Source organism: Euphorbia lathyris, chromosome 7, assembly GCF_963576675.1.
Source record: "Euphorbia lathyris chromosome 7, ddEupLath1.1, whole genome shotgun sequence".
Taxonomy (NCBI): domain Eukaryota; kingdom Viridiplantae; phylum Streptophyta; class Magnoliopsida; order Malpighiales; family Euphorbiaceae; genus Euphorbia; species Euphorbia lathyris.
In genome coordinates this window covers 11,835,319-11,843,154 of record NC_088916.1, presented here as the reverse complement: position 1 = coordinate 11,843,154, position 7,836 = coordinate 11,835,319, and the positions used below count along the sequence as shown (strand labels likewise).

Below are 7,836 nucleotides of genomic sequence, written 5' to 3'. Positions count from 1 at the left end.
AAATAACCGTCGTGGCTTGGTCCATTTTCGAACCGTACCCTATGGTTTAAAAGTTTATAAATTGGTACCATGAACTTCGTTCCGTTAGCAAACATATACCAAATTGACTAACGGTATTAAAAGTCAAAGGAAAAAGAGTTAATTTAATCCTTATATTTATTTATTTTATAAATTAACCCCCTTATTATCTAACTATCACAAATAAACCCCAAAATAAAAATTAAAAATCAAATATACCATCTTCTCCATCTCTTTAATTTCTTATTTTTGTTCTTCTTTCTCTTCTCTTTCTCCTCTTTGTTAATTTCTCTCTCTAAAATCAATTGAATTTCTTTCTCTAGAAAAAAAAACAATCTTTCCAAATCAATATCAAGTCTTCTAATATTTCAAGCTTGAGTAACATTAACATTTCCAAAAGAAAACAGTCCAAGGTCTGCTAAATTTTTGTCTGTAGTCATTCACATCTCCAAAAGAATTCATTTTTACTTTCTTCTTCCTCTCTCTCTCTCTTTCTATGTGATCAATTGAAGAAAACGTCGAGGAAGTTGGAGGGGAAAGCTGGGTTATCATTTACTTCACATGAATCTTTCCTCTGTTTCTACTTCTTCTACTTCCTTGTTTCCATCTCCTAATCTTACTCTAATTCCACCCAATTCTTTTCACTTCCCCTCTCACTCTAAATTCCCACAAGGCAAGCAAACACCTTCTAATTCTATTTCTGTTATTGATTAGAGTTCGTTATGATTTTTCCGGATTGAATCTAGGTTTTTGTTTGTTTTCAGAACATAAAATCTCTTAGGTCCAAAAGCTTCCCGAAATTGCTACTTCCACCATTAAATGCTCAACTAAAATTGAAAATGTAAGTGCTTTTCTTTTCTGTGTATTTGCATTTTGCCTGAGGTTAATTGTTTATAAATCTGTGTTTTGTTCATGTGTCAGAGCTCTGAAACTGTTAAAGAGAAGAGTGTTTCAATCGTTTTGTTGGCTGGAGGGAAGGGAAAAAGAATGGGGGTAAGTACTTTAATTTTATTTCAAACTTTGTCTATGAATTTTAATTTACGGAGTTATGATCTGTGTACTTGATCTCTAAAATTATGCCAACAGTAAGGAAATGCTAATGTTACTCATGTTTCAAAGCTTAGAAGACTTGATATTGATTTGGAGAGATTGTTTCTTTTTTTAGAGGGAGAAATTCAATTGCTTTTAGAGAGAGAAATTAACAAAGAGGAGAGAGAAGAGAGAGAAAGAAGAATAAAAATAAAAAATGAAAGAGATGGAGAAGATGGTGTATTTGATTTTTAATTTTTATTTTGGGGTTTATTTGTGATAATTAGATAATAAGGGGGGTTAATTTATAAAATAAATAAATAAAAGGACCAAATTAACTCTTTTTCCTTTGACTTTTAACACCATTAATCAATTTGGTATGTGTTTGCTAACGGAATGAAGTTCATGGTACCAATTTGCAAACTTTTAAACTACAGAGGTGCAGTTCGAAAATGGGTCAAACCACAAGGTTTATTTTTATACTTTTCCCTTTGTTTTATTGTGTTGAATTTAAAATAATACGTTTGGCCCCTAACTTGTCAAAATATTGAGTTTTGGTCTCTATTCTTTTATTTCATGAGATTTAAGGCCTTGTTGGGAGCACTTAAAATTAATACCTTAACATTACGTGTTTATTCGTCAAAATATTGAGTTTTGGTCTCTATTCTTTTGTCAAAATATTTAAGGCCTTGTTGAATTTAAGTGTTTATTCGTTTTAAACTTTTTAATAACACAATTTATATTTTTAAGTTAAGTTACAAAATTACTTATAATATTCACGAGCTCTAAATTATATTCGTAAACTGCTCACGAGCTTATTAACGAGCTTTTTCATGAGTTTTGCTCGCAAACTGCTCGTTAATTCAGTTCATGAATTTCGCTTGCGAATAACTCATTAATTATATTCATTAATTATATTGATTTAAAATTTAAAACTATATAGTTTTGAAACCTCTAAAACTAAATTTTATACAAAACTAAGGCTCTATTCTTTTTTACTTAATTTCACTATAAGTAAGTTAAGTTAAGTTCAATTCAACATCATTTAATTAAGTTAATTTAATTTAATTTGATTTAATTTCAGTAATTTATTATTTTTTTTTTTTTTTTTTTTGGTAGAAACAGGAAAAGAAAAAAAAACAAACAACGAAACAAAAAAAACTAGCCTGGGATCAGCCTAGGAAAGCTAACCCCAACTCTATCCTCTAAAAGGAGAGAAGAAAGATAGATAGCAGGATCAGATAGGGTGGTAACACCTAACATCTCCTCATGCCCAGCCGCCGCCAAGCGATCCGCAATCCGATTCTGTTCTCTGTAGATGTGGCAGAACTCTAAGGACTCAAATGAGGAGCCAAGACTTCTTATAGCTTTGATAAGGTTCTGGCTACTAAGACAAATAACATGATTATTAGAGATCATACTAATTGCCTCCTTATTGTCAGACTCCACAGCAAGCCTTTTAATACCCAGATTTCTGGCAAGCTTGACTCTAGAAAGAATACCCCAAAGCTCCGCTGAAAAGGATGAGCCCAAACCCAGGTTATGGGTGAACCCAGACAACCAGGCACCTCCCGCGTCTCTGAGCACGCCTCCAGCCGCGACTCTTCCATTGTTGAGGCAGGAGCCATCCGTGTTCAACTTCACCAACCCATCCTTCGGCCTACACCAACGAACGAGGTGAACCTCTTTATTCTAGGAAGAATTGGCAAGGGGGTCCCCTTTGAAGCTCCCCGTAATGGTAAGGAGCTTTTTAGAGAAGAACCCGGGTAAGTTCTGAATAAAAACAGTCTTCTCACCAAAGATCTCCTCGTTCCTCCATTTCCAGAGGTGGTGGCAGATAATAGCAAATAAAATGTCTCCCTGCTCCATGCTAGCCAGTAACCTACCTTTAACCCCATTAGAGAACCAGTCATTCTCAGAGTGGGCAAAGAAGGAGGGGAGAATGTGGTGCGGAAGAACTTTCTGCCAAACCTCCTTACTCTTAGAGCAGTCCCTAAGGGTGTGGCACAAAGATTCAACTTGGCCTCTACATCTACTGTAAGCACCTGAATCCGCCAAATGCCGTCTATGTCTATTCGAAATAGTCAGCAACATGTCCTTGACTCCTAGCCACAGGAAGCTCCTCATTCGATAAGGGATTTTCAGAGCCCAAATGGATTTCCAAGTATCCGAGAGAGGGTCGGATCTGTCAAGAGTAAAGGCTTCAAAGGCAGATTTGCAAGAGTAAGCTCCATTGTTCGTCAGGGCCCAGCAATGCCTATCCTTGTCCTCCTCAAGGTTGCTAATCTTAACTCCCCTGATTCTGAGGAGAGTATCCAGGCTCAAGAAGGTATCAAACATAAACCAAATCCAGTCCCCATCAGAGTCCACCACATCAGCAATCCTCTAGTTGCGGATATTGTTAGGCGGGGGAGAGCAACAAACCTCTATAAGCGGTTTATCTCCGATCCAGGTGTCATACCAGAAGCTTATGGACTTACCATTACCCACCTCCAGGCCAACCCCCATGCAGAATTCAGCAAACACAGCACTGAGCCCTTTCCAAAGGAAAGAACAATTGACAATTCTCTCCTTAGGGCCCCCAAAGATTTTGTCCTTTCGATACTTGCCACAAAGCAAACGAACCCAAATAGAAGAAGGGTTCTGCCACATTCTCCAGAGGAGCTTCATCAATAAAACTTTGTTGTTGTCCTTAGCTTGTCTAATGCCAAGACCCCCCCTGCTTTTAGGCTGGCAGACCTCCTTCCAAGGGACAAGGTGAATCTTCCTTCCCTCTCCAGACTCTCCCCAAAGGAAACGCCGGTTGATTTTATCAAGCTCATTGAGAACCGGCTCAGGCAACTTACAGGCTTGCATGATATGATTGGGAGCCGCGCAGTTGACAGACTGAATTAAGGTTGGACGGCCAGCCAATGAGAGAGAATTGGCCTTCCAACTAGCACACAACCCATTAGTTTTATCCAGAGTCTCTTTAAAGGAGGCTTTGGAAACTCTGTCACTGTGAAGGGGGATCCCAAGATACTTACCCAATGAGTGGGTAAGAGGGATACCCGAGAGATCGCTAAACTTATTACAAAGGCTTCTATCCATGTTCTTAGAGCAAAGCATCCGAGACTTGTGGACATTGATCTTCTGGCCAGAAGCAACGCAAAAGCAATCAAGGATATTCATAACCACACCTACTTGCTCCTCATTCCCTTCCACAAAGATCATCACATCGTCAGCGAAGAACAAGTGGGAAATAGGAGGGCAAAATCTGTTAATGGACACAGGATGGAGACTCCCCTTACTCACAGCTTCTTGAATTAGGTGAGCTAGCCTTTCCATAGCTATCACAAAAAGGAAAGGGCTCATAGGATCTCCTTGACGGATACCCCTAGAAGGAGAGAACTCATGAGACATATCTCCATTGATCAGAACCTGGAAAATTATTTATTATTATTTATAATTTAGTATTATTTATTATAATTTATATATAATTATTTATTATAATTTATATATAATTATTTAGGGTAATTAATTTATTAGTCCCTATATTTTGACAAAACATACTATTTAGTCCCTGTATTTTCATAAACACATGGTAAGGTCCCTAACCTTTTTCTCAATGAACTGTTTAGTCCTTCCTTCTGTTTGTTAGATTTTTTTTACCGTTTATGACTTCGGAAATGACTAAATTACATTTTACTATTTACCTTCAAACTTTAGAAGAGGAAATCCAATTTAAAAGAAGAAGCTATTTGTATGGAGAACAAGAAAAAGAAAAGACCCAATGCTTACGAATTTGAACGATTAAGAAGAAAATAAAAAAGAAGAACACTGAAAGTTGATTTCAGATGCATTAGAGTTTAAAGGAAAGGAAAAAAAGAACGCAAATCCAAATTAACTAACAAAATCTTCATGAGAGTCTAACGACAGGGACTAAACAGTTCACCAAGAAAAACGTTAGGGACTAAACAGTTCATCGTGAAAAAGGTTAGGGACTTTATCATGTGTTTTTGAAAATACAGGGACTAAACAGTGTGTTTTGTCAAAATATAGGGACTAATAAATTAATTACCCAATTATTTATTATAATTATAATTATTTATTACAATTTATAATTTAGTATTATTTATATATAATTCATCATTATTTATTATAATTACTTATATATAATTTATCATTATTTATTACTGATCCGACCCTCTCTCGGATACTTGGAGATCCATTTGGGTCCTGAAAATCCCTTACCGTATTAGGAGCTTCCTCTGGCTGGGAGTTAAGGACAGGTTGCTTACTAATTCGAATAGACACAGATGGCATTTGGCGGATTCTGGAGCTTGCAGTAGATGCAGAGGCCATGTTGAAACTTTGTGCCATGCCCTTAGGGATTGCTCTAGAAGTAAGGAGGTGTGGAAGAAAGTCCTCCCACACCACATTCTCCCTCCCTTCCTTGCGCACTTTGAGAATGACTAGTTCTCTGATGGGGTTTGTGGTAAGTTACTAGCTAACATGGAACATGGTGACATTTTCTTTGCTATTATTTGTCACCAAATCTGGAAGTGGAGAAACAAGAAGATTTTTAGTGAGAAGACTGTTTTTATTCAGAACTTACCTGAATTCTTCTCGAAAAAGCTTCTTACTATTACTAAGAGCTTCAAAGGGGACCCCCTTGCCAGGTCTACCCAGAATAAAGAGGTTCTCCTTGTAGGTTGGAGCAGGCCGAAGGATGGGGTGGTGAAGTTGAATACGGATGGCTCCTGCCTCAACAATGGAAGAGTCGCGGCCGGAGGTGTTCTTAGAGACGCGGAGGGTGCCTGGATGTCTGGGTTCACCCATAACCTGGGGTTGGGCTCGTCATTTTCAGCGGAGCTTTGGGGTATTCTCTCTGGTGTCAAGCTTGCCAGGAATCTGGGTATTAAGAGGCTTTCTGTGGAGTCTGATAATAAAGAGGCCATTAATATGATTTCTAATAATCATGCTATTTGTCTTAATAGCCTAAATCTTATCAAAGCTATTAAAAGACTTGGTTCTTCCTTTGAGTTCTTAGAGTTCAGCCACATCTTCAGAGAACAGAACCGGATTGCGGATCGCTTGGCGGCGGCTGGGCATGAGGGGATGTTAGGTGTTACCACCCTTTCGGATCCTCCTATATTTCTTTCTTCTCTTCTTTTAGAGGATAGGGTTGGGGTTAGCTTTCCCAGGCTGATCCCAGGCTAGTTTGTTCCTTGCTTGTTTTTCCTTTCCTGTTTCTACCAAAAAAAAAATTATAATTATAATTATTTATATATAATTTAGTATTTAGTATTATTTATAATGAACTAGTTAGGATACCCCGATATCTTTGGATAACGGCTTCCAACCTCTTCAATTAAAAAAAAACTAATAAAACTAATAAACAAAAGAAGGATATCAATTATTTCATAAAATTTTTATTAAAATAGGTTGTTTTATTTTTCAACATCTAAAGCTAGTCCTACATTTATAAGAATTAAAATTGAATTTCCAGTAAACACATATATAATCCTCTAATTTGCAAATGCTCATCTATATGAGTTGTCACATATGATTGTGTTTATATGAAAAGAAGCATGAGATTTCAGATTAGTAGCCCCATCAATTGAAGCAACATTTTACCTAATCATGCTAATATCACAAGTATAAGCAAAATGAAGATCATTATGTGATTATGTTTATATGATAAACTTACCTATCAACTGTAGCTAATATCTTATGGTTCTTAATAAAGGTGGTGGGAGACATATATTTAAGTCCCACCATCTCTTTGCCATGTCCAATGTGAGGATGAATAGATTTTGTCAAGCTTATTTCACTATAAGCGTAAATGAACTTTGAGAAAGAAGTCTGTTCTTTCAATATATGAACCATTTGAAAAATGTGATATGTATGTGAATAAAGGGCTATTTGTCCAAATAAACAAATATAGGTGCAGAATGATGAACATGACATGCTTAAAGAAAATTCAAATTGATGGCTAGTAATAAATTAAGAATATAGCAAAGGAGATTAATTCTAATAATGACATAGCAATATAAGTTATACTGAAATAGAGTAAAAGCAAACCTCAAATTGCTCTGGAGTTGAAGATAGTTTTGTATAGGTTCATGACTATCACTGGATGGTACTGTGTTGGAGTTACATTATGCAACCCTAATTGCAATCGCATCCAATCATTAGCACATCAAAATAGCATCTCATCATCAGTTTCAATCTTGATATTTACACAGATCGGTGCTTCGTTGTTCTTCGGCAAGAAGAGTCGCCCCTTAAAACCTATAACTCATATTTATACAAACTTTAAGATATCAATGTCTTGAATTTGTAGGTGTAAGCCGTTCGGTATCAAGTAAGAAAACAGTGACAGGTCACCTTCATGTAGTCGTGTAAGTGGCAGCATACTGTGAGTTTAAGAAAATGACCCATCCTTTTTATTTAACTATTATGCTTATAGCATTATTTGTGCTTTGACTTATCAAAATTTTGTCATTTTGTATCTGACTTATTATTTGGTCACATTTGCCTGTTGCAATTTATATGAATATTTAACGGAACCGTTATCTCATTCAAAAATAACGATATTTTGATATTTGAATTTACACGTGATATCTTTGTAAGTTTTTTTGTCATATTATATAAAAATAATTAATTAGATTAAAAAAATAAAGAATAAATCCTAAATTAAAATCTATTAAGTTCAAATATCAAAATATCGTTACATATTAAATAACAGATAAGAAGCAAATGACAAAATTTTAGATAGGTGAAAAGCAAATAGTATTTTAAGCC

The 7,836-nt window shown here is 35.9% G+C and overlaps 1 long non-coding RNA gene across 1 annotated transcript; it reads left to right on the top strand.

The window, feature by feature from the left end:
* The first annotated feature begins 444 nt into the window (after window positions 1-444).
* On the top strand, window positions 445-7,491 carry LOC136235035 (uncharacterized). Its single transcript, XR_010691622.1, has 3 exons — window positions 445-859; window positions 940-1,011; window positions 7,376-7,491. It is a non-coding gene; the product is annotated as an uncharacterized lncRNA (long non-coding RNA).
* The last annotated feature ends 345 nt before the right edge of the window (window positions 7,492-7,836 follow it).